Below are 23,425 nucleotides of genomic sequence, written 5' to 3' on the forward strand. Positions count from 1 at the left end.
TCATTTGAAACATCGAGATTTTTTGTAAAAATGGGAATAAATATTGAAACCTCAAAAAAAATTATAAATGGTTAAGCAATGTAAAATAAGTTCATGTAGTTTAACAAAATGTAAACCGTGTATTTGTTAAAACGTTACCATGTCACGTTTTTCAAAAAATGCTTTTGGAATTTCATAAATTATTTGCATTTAAAAATATATGTGTGGTATTTCAAAATTGTTCCATTTTTTTAAGAGATGTTTTGAAAGTTCATTATCATTATGAAAGTGTGTAAGATTTAATACATTACAAAAATGTAAAACAAACAAAATGAAAAAAAAGGCCAAAGCAAAGCGAGCGCCCGAGAGACTGCCTTAATGGGCCGGCTCGATTCGTCCTAATTTTAGCCAGTCAGTCAATGATCCTTGCCACGTTAGCAAATACCAGCTAAGAGCATCTACCGCCGGATGCCTCTAACCCGTCTCAAACGCTTGGGCGGACGACCAGGTCCGTGATCGGTCATAAAAAACCGACTCGGATGGGATCCAAAATGGGCCTCAAATGCTCAGTCTAACCTACACCTCTCATATCCAGCCAAATTTGGGGAGGATATAAGGGTGCCCGGGCGCATCCGCCACATTTGATTGATAATGGGGTCCCACACAGAATCGTCCGGAAACTCGGCGGTCCGACGGATGTCTCCTTCGATGGAGAGGGGGGGTGAATACCGCGGGGCACCACTCCGGCTTAGGGGATGAGGCCAAGTCGGGCTATTTAAACCTATCGGCGTGCCCCAACACTAGCCACATCCACGTCCTACGTCTTTGCGCCGGCAGCCTGAGCCCATCCACCTCTCCCCCTCTGTGGATCATTTGGATCTGTGGTAACCAGACATGACGTCATCTATCATCAATTTATGCTTTGTCCAATATACCTCAATGGATCCTTATCTTTAATGATCATCCCGAGAATCGAGGCGTCTTAGTAGTTGGATAATTATTTTTTCAACCTCCTCATTTTTTGCGCCCACTTATTAGTCTTCCCTAGTAAGTAGGCACGACCAGGTCTCTTCTCATTCTCCTCCTTCCTGCGTCTTCTTCCTCTCGCACCCTACTGCTGCTCAAGCTTCGCCGCCGCCGCCGCGCACCTTGTCTTCGTCGACCTTGGCCGCTGCATCGACCTGAATCTGTCCAGAGAACGGCGACGAGCCTCCGCAGGAACCCTGCAGCCATAAGTTTTCCTCTTCCCCCGCTTCAGATCTGCATTAGGGTTTGTAAGTTTTTTCTGTGTTCTTTGTTGTTCATCTCGGTTTCTTCGTAGTTTTACCACTGCAGCCTCCTTTGATCCAAAAAGAGTATAAAATCTATGCGATAGCTGTTTCGCACACATTTTTTATACTAGTAGATCCCTTTATCTTGCAAAAGAGGCCTCATTAGAACTGATGAACTCATCTGTACTTTGTTTTTAGGTCTAGAATATTTTCTTTTCTGAACAGCCGTTTGATCTAGAATAATAGCTGCAACCTGTGAAACTTGTTTATGCAACACTTAGGCAAAAAATGTATTTGTTAGATCCACCTAGCCATGGCGACTCTTATCACCGGCTTAAAAGCCAATGCTTAGTTGATAATCTTGACCGCCCATGGCGGCTAAAATAACTTAACTGCCTATGATGCTTATGGCGGCTTAAATAATCTGACATAATTAGCCTTATACCATTAGGCCCCTTCGTAAGCCGCCATCTTGAATATGCACTGTGATATTTCCTCTGGCTAAATTTGAACCAGAATTTTTTATCCTTTCTTAGGCTTCCATCACAATGGCACCTAAGACAAGCACCTCATGCAACTGGGTTTCGTCCATTGTCACTGAGAAGACCTTTGAAGACTTTGTGAAAGTCGGCTATCTGCCGAAAAGGGATGTCATGTCGTACCATGCCCCTGACCCGACAGAAGAGAGACCTCAACCCAAGGAAGGGGAAGTGATTGTCATCACGGATCATATGAACCGGGGTTTCTCACCACCTGCTTCAAAATTCTTTAGGGACGTCCTGCACTTCTTTCATCTCCGTCCTCAAGACATCGGACCCAATTCCGTGTCTAACATTTGTAATTTTCAAGTGTTCAGCGAGGTATATCTTGGAGAAGAACCCAACCTGCTACTCTTCAGAGAGTTATTCTATTTGAACCGCCAAAATGAATGTGCCAGCAGACAAAGCTTGGAACTTGGTGGTGTCTCAATCCAGCGTCGGAGAGACATCATTTTTCCCTATGCCAATCTGCCAAGCCATCCTAAAGACTAGAATCAAACGTGGTTTTATTGCCAAGACACCTCTCCGGCTGATGAGAATCCTCTGCCCGGTTTTCGCGCCTTGCGTCTTGATTCCAATCATCCACTTCCTGATAAGATTTCAGCCGCCGAACGCAAGACACTCGCCCCCACCTTGGCCAAAATCAAAGCTCTTCTGGGGAACGGGTTAAATGGCATTGACTTGGTTTGGGTCTGGCACGCCTGGTGGATCATTCCATTAAGCCGCCGCCCCAGTGTAATGTGCAATTATTCTGGCAAGAAAGATGATCCTCTACTACATAGTCCTGATAATTTGCCTGATCACGTCATCAATGACATGATGATGTCTCTCCTCAATGAAAGCCTAGCAGACTGCAGCAAGGTGGGCTTAAGCCCTTTCTGCACAGCCAACCCGGCTCCAGCGGTAAGTCGCCAAGCTGAACAAATCATTTCCAATATTGATGTTTTTGTCTGTACTCAAACCTTGGCTGACTTTCATAGGCCAATGACAAATTCTGGAAAGTCAAATATGATCATGAGGCCGCAAAAAGAGCCAGGAAGGCCAAGAGAGCTGCCAGGAGAGCCATCGTGAAGAGACACGGAAAGAAACCCAGTGCTTCTGAGCAACTTCAGCTCGATGACTCTTCTGAGTTGGAGGTAGCCCTTGACTCTCTTGGCTCATTTTTAATCACCTTATTGATACTGATTATGATCAGGATGACACGGGCACGAGTCACAGGGTGGATGAAGAGGTAAATATCATTTCCTCCGACTCAGAGCCTTTGCCACGCCCAAAAATCCGCCAAGTAACCCGGAAAGTAAGATTTTCACATCCCTTAGCTTATCAAGATCCTCAATTTCTTTTGAAGCGACAGATTCATGAGAGCCGGAGACAGACCCGGACCACCAAAGACGCAGAACTCTCCTCCAGTCTACCCAATACACCAAGAAAATGTCGGAATGAGGTCATCCCCGTCTTAGATTCCTCTTATCCTTTGGCGGGTCTCACTCGTCAGCCATTGAACCCTTCTGACTCAAATTATCAGGAAACATCTCCTTCCTCCGTGACTCAATTCAATCCAACTTGCCGGCTTTCAAGACCGCTCCAAGGTAATGATGACTTATCTATCTTGTACTTTGAATTTTTATGCTTATACTAACCTTTTAATCTTATGTAGCGGCAAAGCAAAGGTTAGCAACAAAGCCAAGAAGGACAAGCCGGTCGATGAGCCAATCCTCAAAGAACCGGCACTTCAGACGGTTGTACCTGAAGCCTCTGCTACTGACCGCCTCCTGAGCTGATGCATGAACCGCCAACATCAGCCACTGTCCCGCCTGCTGAGCAAGCTCTTGATGGCTCTGAAAACCCTAAAGTTTCTATCCCCGTCAAAACAGGCGACTCTCAAGATGTTGACGTTGAAATTATCAAGACCAGCTATACTGAGCTGGGAAGGCCTACTGTGCTCGCCAAGTGCTCTACCAAAGAAGAACTCCTGGAGCGCCATAAGGTCAGATTTGACGTTGCTGATTACTCTCACATGAGCGTTGGGGAAGTTTTGTCTGGCTATGTTAGTCAAGTGCACAGCAGCCGTGACGTCAAAATCGACATGGTGAAGCAGATTCACCATAAATTTGAGGTATGATATCCTCTTTTCCTTGAATCGCCCTTATTATGACAGCCCCCAAGTCTATTGCTTATGATGAATATGTTGTAGACTTTAGAACAAACATATAATCTTCAGTAATATCCTTTGATCAAACCTGAAAATCTAGCTTTAATCTGTAGCCCCCAAGGGCCGATTTAATCAAAATGAATGAGCTGGTCCTTCACATGCTTGTGTAGAACATATTAACTGCATAGTTTGAACTGCAATATGCATTAGCCCCCAAGTGCCAAGTAGTCTTGCCTGCAAAGTTCTTGGGACTTTAATTTTGTGAACTACCAATCTCATGAACCACCACTATAAATAGACTTCCGCGGTAGACATTAGCCCCCAAGTGCCAAGTACTCTTGCTTACAAGGTGCTTGGGACTTGAATATGATATGCTAATAGTCATGATTTTGACCTGGTATTTGTGCAGGTTGCCACCAATCAATTTCAATTAGAAATATCTGACTTAAAAAACTGCCTGCAATCACAAGAGACAGAAACCCAAAGGGCCAACTCCAAGTTTGAATTCAGTGTATCTGAACAAGAGAAGTAGAAGGCCAACTTTGAGGTGGAGAGAAAAGCTTGGGCTTATGAGAAGAATGCCTTAACCGAACAAGCTGACAAGGCAGAGGCGGCTCTTGAAAAGGTGACCAATGAATTGTCTGGCTTAAAACGCCACATGACCCAGATGGTTACAACAATCTTTGGTAAGTCGCCCTGCAAGTTATAAATATGTGAAACTTTCCAATGATCATATAAATTGTTATTAACGCACCTGACATTGCTATTCAGGCCCCAGGAGTTCAAATCTCAACCAGGATATGTTCATAAAGCTTAAGGCGGTTTATACGCTGGTGGAGCAACTCTACACCAGATCTCAGCGTGCCTTAGCCACAGTGGCCCTGTCTAATGAAGTCCCCACACTTTTGGCGGATGTATGAAGGAAGATTTCTATGCTGCCCCAATGGTTCACTGAACTGAGGTGATCATCTGTGAGAGCCGGAGCTGTCGCTATGTTAAGCCAGACCAAAGCTTGGCTTCCGGAACTAGACCCGACCAACATCGCCGTTGGGTACCCAAGCTTTAAAGAAGATGGTACGCCTTTTGAGCAGGAAGATTTCACTGCTTGTGTGAAGGAAATTAACCTGTGGCCACTCTGATTGCTGAAGAGGTGGATCTCTCCAAGTACCAGGTGGGTTATGACGCAGAGAACTGGAGGATCCCAACGCCACAGTATACATTGACAAGTCTGATTCCACCAATTCGTAAGCATACCTTTGCCCCTGAAGTTGACCCGGCCGGACTAATTGATGACGAAGCTGAATTTAAAGCTTTGAGTGGCATTGACTAGTCATCATCAACCTTTCAGGACCGGGAACAGGATGGAGAAGTGGAAAGGGCTGATCCAGAAGCTTCAGGCCATCAAGAAAATTGATCCGCCAGGCGACTCATATTTGTAGTCTTGTTGAAAAACAATGTTAATCATTTGGACTTGGGGAGTCATGTAATAGGAGTAGAAATGACTTTGTTGTGCCGTGCCTTCGTGCATGTTTTGATGCCTTAACACTGTTTAAGCCGCCGTCATATATTTACTTTGTCTTACACTTATATGTTTTCCTTGCGCATAAGAAAGACTGTAAACTATCCTGCATAGAGAGATAAATCACAAGGACCCTTGGCGGCTTACCGCAAGGCGGGTCATAATTGTCCCACATAACTATCAATGTGAAATATGAGTTATTATTAATCTTGATGAGAATCAAAACTTTGAATATAACTGTGATAACATCATACCTGAGATGTTAAATTTTTACTGTCAGTTTAGATGACCTGTACAGTAAGGGCGATGACCCGCTTGTTTTAGAAGTCATGATTTCAATTGGAGTTTGTCACATGCCTGGCGACTTATTATTCAAAGTCAAGCCGGTTTAAACAGAAACTTCATATGTCTTAAAACATGAACACAAAAAAGATCTCAAGACAAACTCAAAAAGTGCTTTCAAACGACTTAAGCAAAAAAGAGTAGAAAGACAAATCAAGGCTTCTAATTCGAATAGATCAGTAAATCATCCCAAAGGGGTTAAGCTAGGATTCGAATACGATCATGTAGCCCCCAGTGGCTTTGGCATTGCGCCGATCAAGAGGGTACCGACAACTATGTTCTCTTTGGTTCGAATACAACCTATGTTTGAATAGGAAGCCCCCAAATGACCTTGAGAAGTTTTTAACGACCCTGATTCAAATACGATCAGAGTCGGACCCAAGAGGGGTTAAGCTATGATTCGAATACTATCAAGAAGCCCCCAAGTGGGTTTTGGCATTGCGCCAATCAAGAGGGTACCGACAACTATGTTCTCTTTGGTTCGAATAAGACCTATGTTTGAACAGGAAGCCCCCAAGTGACCTTGAGAATATTTTACGACTCTGATTCGAATACGATCAGGGTCAGACCAAGAGGGTGAAGCTAGATTCAAATACGATCAGCCCCCACTTGATCATTTCAACTTATGATGATGAAAAAATATGATCTTTGAGGATGAAAAGGACAGAGGTCCTGCTTTATTATTTATAATATATACATCGTCAAGATATGTACATCATGTGAGTCGGGGGCTCAAGTGTAGTAAGGCCAAAGATGAGCTATATTCCATGGCTGGCGGGTCTCCTCCTCCGACTTACGTGAGTCTTTGTGCTCTCGAACATCGATAAGGTAGTACGGCCCGTTGTTCAAGTTCTTGCTGACCACAAAGGGCACTTCCCAAGGTGGGGATAACTTGTTTGCATCAGTTTGATCATGGATGAGCCGGAGCACAAAATCACCTTCTTGAAAGGTTTTGGACTTAACCTGGCGGCTGTGATAACGGTGCAGGTCCTGTTGGTAAATCACCAAGCGGGCTGCTGCCAAGTCACGCTTCTCATACAATAGGTCAAGTGCTTCTCGACGTGCTTGCTCATTATTAGCTTCCACGTAAGCCGCCACTCGGGGCGAGTCATGACGGATGTCACTAGGAAGAACCGCCTCTGCTCCATGAAGAAAGGGGTATAACCCGTAGATCTGTTGGGGGTAGTATTGATGCTCCACGACACTGATGGTAACTCCTCCACCCAACAACCCGGCGTTCGTTGCAAAGGAACTAGAAGTTGGGGCTTGATACCCTTCAAAATCTCCTGATTGGCTCTTTCTGCTTGACCATTGGATTGGGGGTGAGCTACTGACGAAACATCAAGCCCGATATGCTCTCATTGACAGAACTCCTCCATATCCCCCGTGAAAAAGTTAGTGCCATTATCAGTTATGATACTATGGGGGAAGCCAAAACGGAAAATCACCTTTTTCATGAATTGAACCACCATCGCCGCGTCACACTTACTGATCGGCACTGCTTCCACCCACTTTGTGAATTTATCCACTGCCACCAATAGATGGGTCTTTTTATCCTTTGATCTTTTGAAAGGCCCGACCATGTCAAGCCCCCACATAGCAAACGGCAAAGTAATTAGTATCATTCTCAATTCTTGAGCCGGCACGTGAGCTCGCCGTGAAAATTTTTGACACCCGTCACATTTACTGACCAGATCTTCTACATCGGCGTGAGCCGTCAGCCAATAAAATCCATGATGGAAAGCTTTGGCCACAAGGGACTTTGAGCCGGTATGATGGCCACAATCTCCTTCATGAATCTCTCGAAGAATTTCTTGACCTTCCTCAGGAGACACACAACATTGAAACGCCCCAATGACACTGCGATGATGTAACTCGCCATTGGCAACCGTCATGGACTTAGACCGTCGGGTTATCTGTCTAGTCAGGTCATGTAAGCCAAATATGGCACTATCCAATCTGGGATAACATGAAGAGCCGCCACCAACTGTGCTTCTGGGTCAGGTACGGCCAAGTCTTGCTCTGTGGGTAACTTAACAGACGGATTATAAAACACATCCAAGAAAGTGTTCGGTGGTACCGGTTTACGCTGAGATCCCAGCCGGCTTAAAGCATTAGCCGCCTCATTCTTTCTGCGATCAATGTGCTCCACTTGATAACCCTTGAAGTGTCCAGCAATAGGATCAACTTCACGGTGATAAGCCGCCATGAGGGGATCCTTGGAATCCCATTTGCCTGAAACTTGTTGAGCTACCAAATCTGAGTCGCCAAAGCACCTTGCCCGTCTTAAGCTCATCTCTTTAGCTATCCGAAGAACATGGAGCAAGGCCTCATACTTAGCTGCATTGTTAGTACAAGGAAACATCAAGCTTAGCACATAACAAAATTTGTCACCTCGAGGGGAAGCCAAAACAACTCCAGCCCCCGGGCCCTCCAATTGCCTGGATCCATCAAAGTGAATAGTCCAGTATGAGTTTTCCGGCTTCTCTTCAGGCGCCTGCAACTCTGTTCAATCGTTGATGAAATCCACCAGTGCTTGAGACTTGATAGAAGTACGTGGTACATACTTTAAACCGTGAGGCCCAAGCTCAATAGCCCACTTGGCGACTCGTCTCGTAGCCTCTCTGTTCTGGATGATATCCCCTAAAGGAGCAGAACTGACCACAGTAATGGGATGAATCGCCAGGAACAAAGTCAACCATCTTGGTGTCCTCACCCGATTTAAACTTCATCTCCGGCTCACGCTCTATGGTGGGCTTCTTCAAGGACGTCATGTCTGCCAGGTCAACATTGTCTTTATAATACTTTAACTTTTCTGCGGCACAAACCGACTCAGCATAAGTCGTGTCGCCTTCCTCGCACTCCAAAGCCACCTTTCGACTGCCATGAACCATAATGGTCCCTTTATGACCCGGCATCTTCAGCAATAGACAAACATAACATAGTTGTGCCATGAATTTGGCGTAAGCCGGTCTCCCAAACAGAGCATGATACGGGCTCCTGATCTTGACCACCTCAAAAGTTAATTTCTCAGCCCTGGAATCATACTCATCTCCAAAAGCTACCTCCAGCTCAATCTTGCCCACTGGGTATGCCGACTTACCAGGAACTACGCCGTGGAAAACATTATTGGATTGCTTAAGATTCTTATCAGTTAACCCCATACGATGGAAGATCTCATAATAAAGGATATTGATGCTGCTGCCTCCATCCATGAGTACCTTAGTGAACTTGTACCCCCCAACTTGAGGTGCTACCACCAAAGCCAAGTGACCCGGGTTGTCAACCCGGGGCGGGTAATCCTCCCGACTCCACGTAATGGGCCGCTCAGACCATCGCAAGTACCAAAGAAGTGCCGGCTCAACGGCGTTCACTGCCATCTTGTGAAGCTTTTGGTCCCGTTTACATAAACTTGTGGTGAAAACATGATACTGCCCACTGTTCAATTGCTTTGGATGACTCTAATACCCAGATTGCTACTGCTGTTGACCCCCTGGCCAGATTGTTGATTGTAGCCTCCTTAACTACCTTGATTGAAACTGCCTTGATTACTCTGGTGGCCATGAAAGCCGGAACCAGAGCCGCCACTTCCATTGTTCGGACCATGAAAGCCGCCGCCTCTTGAACCACCGCCCGGCCCATGATTACCATCAAACATGTTAGAATTCTTGGAAGCTCTCATGATAGTGCAATCCTTCCATAGGTGAGTAGCCGGCTTCTCTTGGGTGCCGTGCTTCGGGCAGGGTTCATTTAACAACTGCTCGAGAGTGGGACCTGACCTGCCAGATTGAGGAGGTGGCCTCCCCTTACGCCGCTGACTGTTGCCCTATGCATTGGTGTTAGCCACAAACTCCAAGCTACCATCAGCCTTACGTTTATTATTGCCACCTTGATTTGATGGGTTATGTTGCGGACCCTTGGCGTTGCCGCTCTTCTTTCCCTTCCCTGCCTTCTCATCGTCAGACTCGGAAACCTTGGTACTATCAGCGTCAACATATTTGACTAGAGCCGCCATCAGCTGGCCCATGTCAGTGCAGTCGCGCTTGAGCCGCCCCAGCTTCATCTTCAGAGGCTCAAAACAACAATTTTTCTCTAACATTAACACTGTAGAGCCGGCATCCATCTTATCAGATGAATGCATTATTTCCTTGACCTGGCGCACCCAATGGGTCGTGGACTCACCCTCCTGTTGCTTGCAACTAGTCAGATCCACAATCGACATGGGCTGCTTGCATGTATCTTTAAAGTTCTGAATAAACCGCTCCTTTAACTCTACCCATGACCCAATGGAATTAGGCGGCAACGCTTTCAACCAATTACGAGCCGTTCCATCCAGCATTATGGTGAAATACCAGCCATGGCAGCATCACTAACTTCTAGTAGTTCCATGGCCATCTCATAACTCTTGATCCATGCACCAGGCGGTAAATCGGCCATGCAATTAGGCACCTTACAAGGCCCCTTGAATTCCTTGGGCAACTGTTCGTTACGCAGAGCCGTTACCAAACAAGGTACACCCCCAGTCCTGGTAACCAAACCTGCCTTAACTGATGCCGTCGGATAAACCGGCAGGGGCTGATAAGCCGCCAGCTGAGCTGCTATTTCTGCCGCCTATTGAGACGCCAGCTGAGCTGCCTACTAAGCCGCGTGCTCAATTTGTTGACGCACTCTGTCCTGATTATGCACATTAGGAGCCCCACCCTGAGCCGGATCGTTCCCGCGCCAGCTGGGCATTGCTTGAAACAGCCGGCGAGTCTAGGTGCCTGCTATAACTCTTGCTCTGGCTCGGACGTGGGGTTGAATGAATCTTGTCTCTACTGTAAGAGTACGCCTCATGTTGTGCTAAGGCTGTCTGAAGAAGATCTCTGACCCTTCGTGTTTCAACCACCGTCGGTGAGTCGCCATCTGCTAGGAGAGCCGCCAGTCGTGCTGCCGTCGCGATCATGTTCTCCAGCGGGTTAGAATAATGACCCGGTGGTGTCGGCACATAAGGAGGCGGGGCAGTATTCAGACGTGGGGGGCCCATAACTCGTGGCTGAACCGGTGTGTCGGCCTCGGGCGCTGCAACCTGGTTTACCTCCGGCGGGTTACTAGGGCCTGCTCCAGGTGTGTGGAAAAGGTTCCTAGGATCATAAACTGGAGACAGACTAGATTGAGTCTTCTGGTACCTTCTCCTCATAACCTCATTTGACGCGTTCTGATCCATCGTGAGCTGGAAAGCCTGCGACTGAATCTGCTGAACTCGAGCATCCAGAGCCGCCCGCTCTGCAGTCATCCTGACGTCTTCCGCCGCCAGGTCTTCTTTAGCTTGTTCTATGTCAAGCTTCAACTGTGCCACTTATGCATCATGTTGAACCTGATCCGCCGGGTTGACTACGGCGGTTAACAGGGTCGTCAACTTGTCCATGGGATCCATCAACACCTAAGCCAGCGAGCGCGCAGGGTCTCCTGCCCCGGCGGCTGTCACCGCTGCTGACTCGGAAGTCATTGTCATCGCAGTTGATGAATTTAACGCGGGTTGGGTACCTGCCATGAAGATTCCGACTCTGCTCGGCTGTTCAAAGGGGTCCGGAATACTGCTGCCATCGGAACAGCCCCCAAGCCCGTCGTCTTGCAATTGATACAACGAATCCGTCTCACCTGTGGACAACTCACCATCAGAGTAGATGGCCGTCTCATCGCCTGAAACAGACCCTTCAGAGAATTCCCCTCCATGGATGCATCCCACGAAGGCATGCCTCACGATGGGCTGAGCCCGGGCGGGTCTCGCACGCTAAGCCGTCTCGATGATGTCGGCGCAGATGTCCGGCTCAGGGCCTGGCTCGCCGATCTTGCCGATGAAGACGTGGTTCTGCCGAAGGGGACCCGGTACCCATACTCAATTGAGCTGGTGTTGGGGCCCCAGCCTACATAGTTGATGTAGAGCTTGCCGCGACATCTCTTGGTCACCCGGCCCATAGCGTATCTTTTGAGCCCTTCGAAGCTGCCCTTCAAGAACTCAAATTCACCGTGCGCTGGCCCCACGGTGGGGGCCAACTGTCATGGATTAGTCACGACAGATGTCCTAGTGTGAGGACTTAGTCGTGAGGCCAACGTATCTATGTGGTAGCTTGAGAGGGGTTGATCGGGACGAGAGACGCAACACACAAGACAAGGATTTAGACAGCTTCGGGCCCCGGGAAACATCATCCGGTAATAGCCCTACATGTTGTTTGTGGCTAGGTCTCATTATGCTCATGAGGGAGACGTCGGTAAGCCGGCTCTCTGTGTCTAGCCCTAGAGATTGTTTCTTCTTACTTGTCCCTCTTGGGGTGCCCTGCCCCTCCTTATATAAGTTGGAGGGGCGGGTTACATGTGGAGTCCTAGTTGGACTAGGACTATTCTATAACAAGTGGAATCCTAGTCTGCCCCTTTAAGGGAAACTCCTTATGTCTTTCCTCGTAAACCGGCCCACCATAGCATGAGCCGGCCTTCTGGGCCTTGGGCCTAGTCCTCTATATGACCCGCCATCGGGGCCATTAGTGAGCCGTTGGGCTCGTGAGTTCGTTAGACCACTGAGTCGCCAAGTGTCAACCGGGTAATATTTCTGGCCGGGTCATACCACAGGGTATATCCCCGACACCCTCTCTACTGCTCTTCCCACGCCCTTCGGCTTCGCCATGGTTCGGCAAAGGAAGACCACATATGCTATGCTCACACTGAAACGCCAGTTCCAAATTGAGCAAGAGATCCAAGTGAGGCGCGCCACCTAATGAAGCTATGTACCTAGGGTAGGGTCATGGACCTGTCCAAACTACCCTCTCCAAGGACATCTCTAGAAGAAAACACATTTCAATCGACTCAGAAGTGTCCCACTCGACGGACTCAAAGACACTCGACCATGAAGCCAACCACTCGACAGCCAGAAATATTACCCGGTTGACACTTGGCCGATCATTAAGTAGCCTTTATGGTCATCATAGCACTTTATTTGTGGCGTTACCAGTAACGCCCGATCTTAATGTACCTTACACCCTACATAACTGAGGGCCGGAGGGGTCTGGCGAACTCTATATAAGCCACCCCCCTCCTCGGTGTAAAGGGTTCGCACCCCTGTAACTCATACACACATAATCCACTCGACCGCCTCCGGGCTCCGAGACGTAGGGCTGTTACTTCCTCCGAGAAGGGCCTGAACTCGTAAATCTCTTGCGTATACAACTACTCCATAGCTAGGATCTTGCCTTTCCATTCCTACCCCCCTACACTACTGTCAGACTTAGAACCACGACAGTTGGCGCCCACCTTGGGGCAGGTGTCTTAGCGACTTATTGGAGAAGTTGCAATTTTTCCAATCTCCTTCATCATGGTTTCAGGCAGAGCTCTGGTTGAGGGCCGCGATATCCGTCTCGGCGCGCTCACGTTCATCGCCGACGACTCCGCTTGGCTTCAGGAGGCTCCGCTCGACATCGACGCGCTCCCTGTCCACGGGGCGACGCACTTTCGCGCGTGCGTCCGTGGCGTCCTCCTACGGCAACCGTCGACCCAGCATCGGTCAGCTCCTGTGTCGTCCTCCCTCCCTATTTCCCGTCGGCGCAAGCACTCCGGTCGGTCGAGGCTTCAGCAGTGGGTGAGGCACGCGGTGGCTCGCCAGTCGGCCACCCCCCAAGTCGCGGCGATCGAGCCCGACGAATCTCTCTACGGCCTGTTCGACCTGCCGACTGGCTCCACAGAGAGTGTATCCGAGTGCGACAGCAGTGATCCAGCGGCGGAGGTTCTGATGGTCGAAGGACCATGCAGTCCTCCCAGTTTTCCCCGCACCGACGGAGGCGACGGCGGAGGCGATCCATCGCATGCCCATGAAGAGTATCTCCCTGAGCCCCTCACTTCGCTGCAGAGGGAAGAACTTCGCCGCCGGAACATGGATGCACTGCACACTCCTATCATTGGAGAAACCCCCGAGGCTCGTGCCTTAGAGGACGCGCGCTTGGCCAACTTGGCTGAGCGCACTCGACTGGAGAACCTTTAGCGAGCAATCGATGAGCGTGCGCGGCAACGGGTTCCAGAATCCAGTCAACGTCAACTCTTTCCACCATCGACTCAGGTATATCGAACTTCGATTCAGAATTTAGCAGTTGCAGCCCTTATAGCAGAGTCGATTCAACCTTCCCAGTCAGAGGCTGGCAGAGGTTTGTTACATATCAGAGCATTACTCCGGGCAGCAGGAGATCAAAATTCAGTTGTATCGCAGTGGCAGAATAGGATTCACAGCAGATCCGTCGCTGCAAATACAGTCCAGTCGGCCCATAGCCCAAGATCGCCCCCGAGGCGTGAGGGACGTGGAGACCGGCATGATCAATACAAGAACCGTGAGCAGTATGATCACCGACTCGATCGTGATGATCGACGTCTAGTGCCCACCCCTCCCCCAAGGAGTGGATCGTACACGCCTCGACAGCAGGATGACAGACGCCATCACAGTGTTGGGCGAAGGATTCCAGTCGACCCCAGGGAACCAGGCTTTGACGCGAGATCCATTATCGTTCAAGGTTTGGTCGACAGGAACAGAGCTCACCGAGAAGGTCATGACAAAGATGTACCCACCAGCAGCAGAGTACACGTCTCAGGACCAGAGTGTTTCAGCAGAGCCATCAGGTCCACGGTGATTCCTCCCAACTTCAGGTTGGCGACTGGAGTCAGTAAGTTCACTGGTGAGTCCAAGCCTAATACTTGGCTTGAAGACTACCGAGTGGTTGTTCAGATTGGCGGCGGCAATGATGAAGTAGCCATGAAACACCTGCCTCTTATGTTGGAAGGCTCGGCCAGAGCATGGTTGAATCAGTTAGCACCCAGCAGTATTTACACTTGGGAAGATCTTGCTCGAGTGTTTGTCAGAACATTTGAAGGAACTTGCAAGCGACCAGCAGGGTTGACAGAGCTGCAATCTTGTGTGCAGAAGTCGAATGAAACTTTGAGGGATTACATCCAAAGATGGATCACGCTGCATCACACGGTAGAGAATGTATCTGATCACCAGGCAGTCTGTGCCTTCAAGGAAGGCGTTAAGTACAGAGATCTAAACCTAAAATTCGGTCGAACCGGAGACATGTCTCTGAGTCGAATGATGGAGATTGCCACCAAGTATGCCAATGGTGAAGAAGAGGATCGGCTCCGGAGTGGCAAGCATAAGTCAGTCGCCCACGAAACTGGAGGAGGGAACTCCAGTCGGAAGCAGAAGCGGAATGCCAAGCCAGTTGCTCCTGGAGAAGACTTGGCCATGACTCAAGGAAAGTTTAAAGGGAAGCCCAAAGGGTCTTGGAACCCTAAGAAGGTGAAGGACAAGGAAGGGAATGACGTGATGGATTTGTCGTGCCACATCCACACGAAGAAAGATGAGGAGGGTAAACTCATTTACCCGAAACATACCACTCGACAGTGTCGACTCTTGATCCAGCAATTCCAGGGGAAACAGCCCAAAGATAAGGAAAAGGAGTCGGACAAAGTTGAGGACAAAGAATATAGTGATGATGGATATCCCCAGGTCAATTCCACCCTGATGATTTTTGCTGAGGTTGAAAGCAAAAGTCGATTGAAAGTTATCAACCGAGAAGTGAATATGGTTGCTACAGCGACACCCAGTTATCTGAAATGGTCTCAGACTGCCATCACATTCGACCAGTCTAATCATCCGACACACATAGCCACCCCTGGGAGGCAAGCTTTGGTGGTCGACCCAGTCGTCGAAGGCACACGACTGACTAAAGTTTTGATGGATGGTGACAGTGGCCTGAATATACTATATGCAGAGACGTTGAAAGGGATGGGTATTCCGATGTCCAGACTTAGTACCAGCAACATGAGTTTCCATGGAGTCATTCCTGGAAAGAAGGCTGAGTCACTCGGCCAAATTGCTCTTGATGTGGTTTTCGGTGATTCCAAGAATTACCGCAAAGAAAATTTGACATTTGAAGTTGTGGATTTCTAGAGTGCTTATCACGCTATTTTGGGCAGGCCAGCTTATGCATGTTTCATGGCTCGACCATGTTATGTGTACCTCAAATTGAAGATGCTTGGTCCCAAAGGTGTGATCACTATTACTGGCAATCGGAAGAAGGCGGAAGAGTGCTTCCAGAAAGGCTCAAAGATTGCCGATGCTCAGATGGCAGTGGTAGAGCTGCAGGAATACCAGAAAACTACAGACCCGAGTGATTTGTTGCGAGCCAAGAAGCCCGCTACGGAATCAGTGTTTCAGTCGTCCGGTGAGACAAAATCGGTTCACATTCACCCGACCAACCCCAGTGCTGCTCCGACTCATATCTCTACAATACTCGACTCCAAATAGGAAGAAGCGCTCATTCAGTTCCTCCGTGAGAACTGGGACATCTTTGCATGGAAGCCTTCTGACATGCCGGGTGTTCCCAGGGGGCTGGCTGAGCATCGTCTACGAGTCGACTCAAAAGTGAAACCTATCAAAGAACATCTTCGACGGTCCTCCGTCCAGAAAAGAAAGGCCATTGGCGAGGAGGTGGCTCGGCTCTTAGCAGCGGAGTTTATCTAAGAGATTTATCACTCCGAGTGGCTCGCCAATGTTGTCATGGTTCCCAAGAAGGACAAGTCACTTCGCATGTGCATCAACTTCAAACATATCAATCGGGCCTGCCCAAAAGATCATTTTCCTCTCCCTCGCATCGACCAAATAGTCAACTCGACTGCGGGATGTGAGCGCCTGTCTTTTTTAGACGCCTATTCCGGTTACCATCAGATCCGTCTGTATGGACCCGATGAGATCAAAATAGCTTTCATCACTCCATTCGGGTGCTTCTATTATGTCACCATGCCATTCGGCCTCAAGAATGCCAGAGCCATGTTCATGAGGATGATTCAGAAGTGTTTTCTCACTCAAATCAGTCGGAATGTGGAAGCATACATGGATGATATTGTGGTCAAGTCACGGAAAGGTTCCAACCTGTTGACTGACCTTGCAGAGACATTTGCCAACCTCAGGAGGTATGATATCAAGCTTAATCCATCAAAGTGCACATTCGGGGTTCCTGGCGGAAAGTTACTCGGTTTTCTCGTTTCCGAACGAGGAATCGATGCCAACCCAGAAAAAGTTGGTACTATAGTCCGAATGAAACGTCATGTGCGTGTGCACGATGTCCAGAAGCTTACTGGTTGCTTGGTCACTTTAAGTCGATTCATCTCTCGTCTCGGTGAAAAGGCATTGCCTCTTTACCGACTGATGAAGAAGTCAGACAAGTTCGAGTGGACTCCTGAAGCTGATGCAGCATTTGCAGAGCTAAAAGCCCTGCTCTCCATCCAGCCGGTGCTTGCTGCCCCGATCAGCAAAGAGCCTTTGCTGCTTTACATTGCAGCCACGGGACAAGTCGTCAGTACAGTACTTACGGTCGAGCGGGAAGAAGAAGGAAAAGCCTTTAAAGTTCAGCGCCCAGTATATTATGTTTCTGAAGTTTTGACCCCATCAAAGCAAAGATACCCTCATTATCAGAAGCTTGTATATGGGATTTATATGACCACGAAGAAGGTTGCTCATTACTTCTCTGACCATTCCATTATAGTCGTCAGCGATGCTCCATTGTCAGAGATTCTGCACAACAGAGATGCAACTGGTCGAGTAGCAAAATGGGCGATTGAACTCCTTCCCCTAGATATCAAGTTCGAGGCAAAGAAAGCCATCAAGTACCAAGCAGTAGCAGATTTCATCGCCGAGTGGATTGAACAGCAACTGCCGACTCAAGTTCACTCAGAGCACTGGACCATGTTCTTTGATGGTTCTAAGATGTTGATTGGTTCCGGTGCTGGGGTAGTGTTGGTGTCCCCCCGAGGAGATAAGCTCAGATATGTGCTCCAGATTCACTTTGATTCCTCCAATAACGAAGCAGAGTACGAAGCACTTTTGTATGGGTTGCGTATGGCCATTTCACTCAGCGTTCGTTGCCTCATGGTCTATGGCGACTCAGATTTGGTGGTTAACCAAGTGATGAAGGAGTGGGACGTCAGAAGTCCGGCCATGACTGATTACTGCAATGCAGTGAGAAAGCTAGAGAAGAAATTCGAGGGGTTAGAGCTTCATCATATACCCCGACTGAAAAATCAAGCGGTTGATGATTTGGCAAAAATAGGTTCCAAGAGAGAAGCCATTCCCAGTAATGTGTTTTTGGAACACATCCACGCGCCATCAGTTCAAGAGGATCCTTTCACCGAAGAAGCCCCGCAGCCAAAAAGTGTCCCGGATCCGACTGAAGTTGAGGTCCCAGCTATGGTCGACCTGATCATGGAAGTTTTGGTCATCACTCCCGACTGGACAGTGCCGTACATCGCGTATATCTTAAGGAAAGAGCTCCCAGAGAATGAAGAAGAGGCTCGACAGATCGTCCATCGATCGAAGGCCTTTACTGTGATAAAGGGACAGTTGTACAGGGAAAGCGCGACTGGAGCCAGTCAGAAATGTATAACACCAGAAGAAGGTCAGATAATTCTTGACGATATCCACTCGGGGACCTGTGGTCATCATGCGTCCTCTCGTACCATTGTGGCTAAAGCATACCGAGCGGGGTTTTACTGGCCAAGGCAAATGAAATGGCGAAGGAGATAGTCGACAAGTGTGAAGGATGTCAGTTTTATTCCAATATGTCACACAAACCCGCCTCAGCCTTGAAGACCATTCCACTCGTCTGGCCCTTCGCCGTTTGGGGATTGGATATGGTTGGACCACTGAGAACTGGCAGGAGCGGCTTCACCCATGTACTGGTGGCAGTCGACAAGTTCACTAAGTGGATTGAAGCCAAGCCTATCAAGAATCTTGATGCCTGTACTGATATCAGCTTCATCAGAGAGTTGACATTTAGATATGGAGTTCCGCACAGCATCATCACTGGTAATGGATCAAACTCCGATTCCGAAAAATTCAGAGCCTTTTGCACTTCTCAAGGCACGCAAGTCGACTACGCTTCCGTCGCTCACCCCCAGTCGAATGGACAAGAAGAAAGAGCAAACGGCCTAATTCTCAAAGGACTGAAACCCCGGTTGATGCGTGATCTCAAACACGCAGCAGGCGTGTGGGTCGACGAACTTCCATCAGTTCTTTGGGGATTGAGGACTACTCCTAATCGGTCAACTGGACGAACTCCATTCTTTCTGGTCTATGGAGCTGAAGCAGTTCTGCCGAGTGACCTGATTCACAATGCACCCCAAGTCGAGCTCTACTCTGAAGATGAAGAAGAACAAGCCCAGCAGGACGCAGTCGACCTTCTAGAAGAAGAAAGAGAGATGGCCATGATCCGATCGACTATCTATTAGCAGGACTTGCGTCGATTTCATGCCAGAAACGTGAAGAGTCGAGCCTTCCAAGAAGGAGACTTGGTCCTCCGAGTGGATCAACAGAAGCCTCACAAACTCGCCCCTACTTGGGAAGGCCCCTTCATCGTCACCAAGGTTCTCCACAATGGAGCGTACCATCTTTACAATTTCGATCGCCAGATTGATGAGCCACGAGCTTGGAATGCGGAGCTGCTCCGCCCCTTTTATACTTAAGTACTCACTCGGATGAGATGTAATAAAAAGTACCTCTGTAGTTTGTTTATCAAAGAAAAGAGTGTTATAATTTTCCGAGTGATTGTTGTTGCTTTTGTTTACATGAGAAATCTCCCAGTGGGTGGCTTAGTTGCGAATCCGTTTCGCCTAAGTTTGTAAAAAAAATCCTACCGAGTGATGAGCAAGCCTCTCACTCGGGGGCTTAGCTGTAGTCCTGTACTCGCCTAAGTATTTGAAAATACTATCGAGTGGAGAGCAACCCTCCCACTCGGAGGCTTAGCTGCAGTCCAGTACTCGCCTAAGTATTTGAAAATCCTACCGAGTGGAAAGCAAACCTCCCACTCGGGGGCTTAACTGCAGTCCAGTACTCGCCTAAGTATTTGAAATTCCTACCGAGTGGAGAGCAACCCTCCCACTCGGAGGCTTAGCTGCAGTCCAATACTTGCCTAAGTATTTGAAAATCTTACCGATTAGAGAGCAAACCTCCCACTCGGGGGCTTAGCTGCAGTCCCGTACTCGCCTAAGTATTTGAAAATCCTACCGAGTGGAGAGCAACCCTCCCACTCGGAGGCTTAGCTGTAGTCTAGTACTCGCCTAAGTATTTGAAAATCCTATTGAGTGGAGAGCAAACCTCCCACTTGGGGGCTTAGATGCAGTCCAGTACTCGCCTAAGTATTTGAAAATCCTACCGAGTGGAGAGCAAACCTCCCACTCGGAGGCTTAGCTGCAGTCCAGTACTCGCCTAAGTATTTGAAAATTCTACCGAGTGGAGAGCAAACCTCCCACTCGGGGGCTTAGCTGCAGTCCAGTACTCGCCTAAGTATGAAATCCATTCCGGTCCGCAAGGACGACGAGGTGCAGGTCGACTGCTACCTTCCCCTTCGGAGCTACAACACAAATACAACATGCGCTCTGCAAGGACGACGAGGTGCAGGTCGACTGCTACCTTCTCCTTCGGAGCTGCGCCACAAATACAATGTGCGATGTGCAAGGACGACGAGGTGCACGTCAACTGCCGCCTTCTCCTTAAGAGCTATGCCACAAATACAACGTACGCTCCATCCTGATCCGCAAGGACGCAGGTCGACTGTAATCTGTGCCCCATCCCTACCTGCAAGAGCGATGAAGTGCAGGTCGACTGGATTTTCCACCTCAGAGCTGCGTCTCAAACACTAAAGTATATTTCGAGTGAAGAACAAAGTTCGCTCGAAGGCAAATGCAAGCATATTCAACGATAAACCAAGTTTAGATAACATCCTATGGATTCCGAAGTGCTCAGGCATCAAGCCTGTAAAAGTTTATCGGTTACAGAACCACTCGGCATTCCGAGGCAAATTTAAGGCGAAGCATAAAAGTTTTTCTTACTCCTCAGGTGGAGGACTGGAGGGCGCGACAAACTGGTCCAAGTCAATTCCGTCAGCAATCCGAGTGGTAGCAACAATGAAGGTCTCCATGAAAGATTGGAAGTCATGCTTCTTGGTATTGGCAACTTTGATGGATGCCAACTTTTCCTCTCGCGCATCCTTGCAGTGAAGGCGGACCAGGGACAGGGCAACGTCAGCGCCGCACCTAGCAGAAGACTTCTTCCATTCTTGCACTCGACCTGGAACTTCATTCAGTCGAGTCATTAGAGACTCAAGGTCATTTTGAAGCATTGCTCCTGGCCAGAGTGTCGTGTCGATTCGCGATGCCGCAACCTTCAGTCGAGCAAGGTAGTCAACCACACCAGCAACACGAGACTCCAGTCGGAGGACGTTCATAGCAGTTTCATCCTTCACAGGAGAGTTAATGGGGTGCAAGCTTGTCTCCACTCGACTGGTCTCTTCCTCGAAGTTTTGGCAGTATTCTGTAAACACAATTCAAAGATAAACCAACAGTTCTACGACAAGTCGATGATAACAAGTCAGTCGGGGAGGAGAGATTACCCTCAAGCATGATGAATAACTTCTTGGCGAGCCCTCCCAGATAAGCCTCCAGATTGTTCCTCTTCCCTACCAGTTCACTAGCCTTGTCATTCAGAGCTATCTTATCACTCTTCAGACGGCTGACCTCCTTGTTGGCCGCGTCAAGAGCAGCTTTCAGATTGGCGTTCTCCTCTTCAAGTTTACCGACTGAAGCCAGTTTTTCTTCCGCAAGCTTCATTTTGTCCAAAGCCGCCTTCTGCGCCTCGGCAAGGTCATGGTCCTTCTTCTTCAGAGCCTCCTTCATTTTATCTGCAAAATGACAATGAGATCAGAATCAGGAATGGGCAGAAAGATAAAGATAGTCATCAAGTTCTCACCAGCCATACCTTTTGCTTCGTCTTTCGCCTTTTGAAAGTTCTCCTGAACAAGCTTCAAGTCAAGGTCGAGCTGGATCTGTTTGTTTTCCAATTCAGTATAGCGAGTCACAAGCTCGCAAGATTTCTGCGAAGGGTCGGTCGACAGACATCAAAGATAGGGTGCTTCCGAGTGACTAAGAGAAAAATCGTAACATTTCTAAGACTACAGCCGAATCAAAATATTCGACGGTAGTCTCAGGGACTACACCCAGTGGGTGCACTCAGCGTGCCCCCACTGGTTCTACCGACTTGATCCGATCAGTCGACCGGAAGAGATAAAGAGGTTATGATCTTAAAACCATAGCTAACTGCCAGCAGTCAGCCACGGTTTCATCATGATCGTCCAAAAAAACACAGGTTCTTCAGACCTTAGTCGACTGCCAGCAGTCGACCATGGTCTCGGGGACCACACCCAGTGGGTGCACTCAGCGTGCCCCCACTGGTTCCAAGATTCCATTCGACATGGTCCGACCAGACCGAGTGAAGAAGTTAGAGTGAAGAAATTCAAAATACAAAGACTACAGTCGACTGCCAGCAGTCCACTATAGTCTCGGGGACTACACCCAGTGGGTGCACTCAGCGTGCCCCCACCGATCCAAAAATTCAATCGACACACCCAGTGGGTGTACAGATACAAATATCTTCGGAAAGAAAGTATTCAGATAGCATATCCTAACAGAACAAGCGGTGACCAACTAACCTAGACGTTGCTCTGAAGGGCCGAGCTAACATCATAGGCCGCTTGGCTGGCCTCCCGGATCGCCTTCACCTGCTCCATCATGATCCCCGCCTGGCGTATAGCCTCCTTAGCAGTACCCACTTGGTCCTCTGGGACGTGGTATGTGGCGAAAAGGGAGGGTGGGTTAGCAGTCGACGACGAAGGCCGAACACTCGTCAGCGGCACAGCAAAGGACACGGAATTCCGAGTGATATTGCCACCCTCTTGAACCGATGATGTCTCAAGCACTGATGCAATCTGAGTAGTCTTGCCAATCGGCGCCTTTCTATTCCTCCTCGCCCTCAGTGGCATCTCGTCGTCATCATTAGGGAGATCAATGACATGAGGAGGAGCTACAGGAAAAATCCAAAGTTAAAAACAAAAATCCAATCGATCAAAAGTGAAACTACAGAAATCGTACCAAGGTTGGAGGTGATAGCGTCTTCCATTTCCTGGTCTTCGTTCTTGGCGGAGGTCTGGGAGGTAGCAGCACTGCAGATTTCAGAAACCAGTCGGTTAGTCATTGAGTCGACCAAGAGTCTGTCCATGCTAAACGAGAAAACACAAGTTCTGTTGTTACCCGAAAATGGTAGGAATGGTCATTCTCATCTTGGGCAAGGCCTTCGACGGCTTTGATGACGCCGCCCGCGGATGCTTCGGCGCTTTTTCAGTCAGCGCCAGAGGAGCCATCCGAGGGCGTTTTGACGACTGCCCAACAGGCGCAGCCGCTTTGCCACGCTCGCTCGCGGGGTCGTGGATAAGCTTGGATCGCCTTTCCGTGCGAGGAGGATCGACTTCCTCCTCCTCCTCTTCACTAGAGTCGTCGTCATCCTCTTCCCCCTCACCATCAGATTGCCACTCCTCCTCACTTTCACCTCCGCTCGCCTCCTCCTCCTCGGTCTGTTCTTGCGCCCCGTTGGGCATCGAGTACATGTCAGTAATGGTCTAGAAGACAACAAATAAGACAAAAGTCAGTCGATTGATTTTGAGCAAACAGAATGAAGAAAGCAAGGCCACAGTTAGAGATGCAGAATTGGACCTGATCTACTTCA

This window comes from Triticum dicoccoides, chromosome 1B (genome assembly GCF_002162155.2).
Source record: "Triticum dicoccoides isolate Atlit2015 ecotype Zavitan chromosome 1B, WEW_v2.0, whole genome shotgun sequence".
Classification (NCBI taxonomy): Eukaryota; Viridiplantae; Streptophyta; class Magnoliopsida; order Poales; family Poaceae; genus Triticum; species Triticum dicoccoides.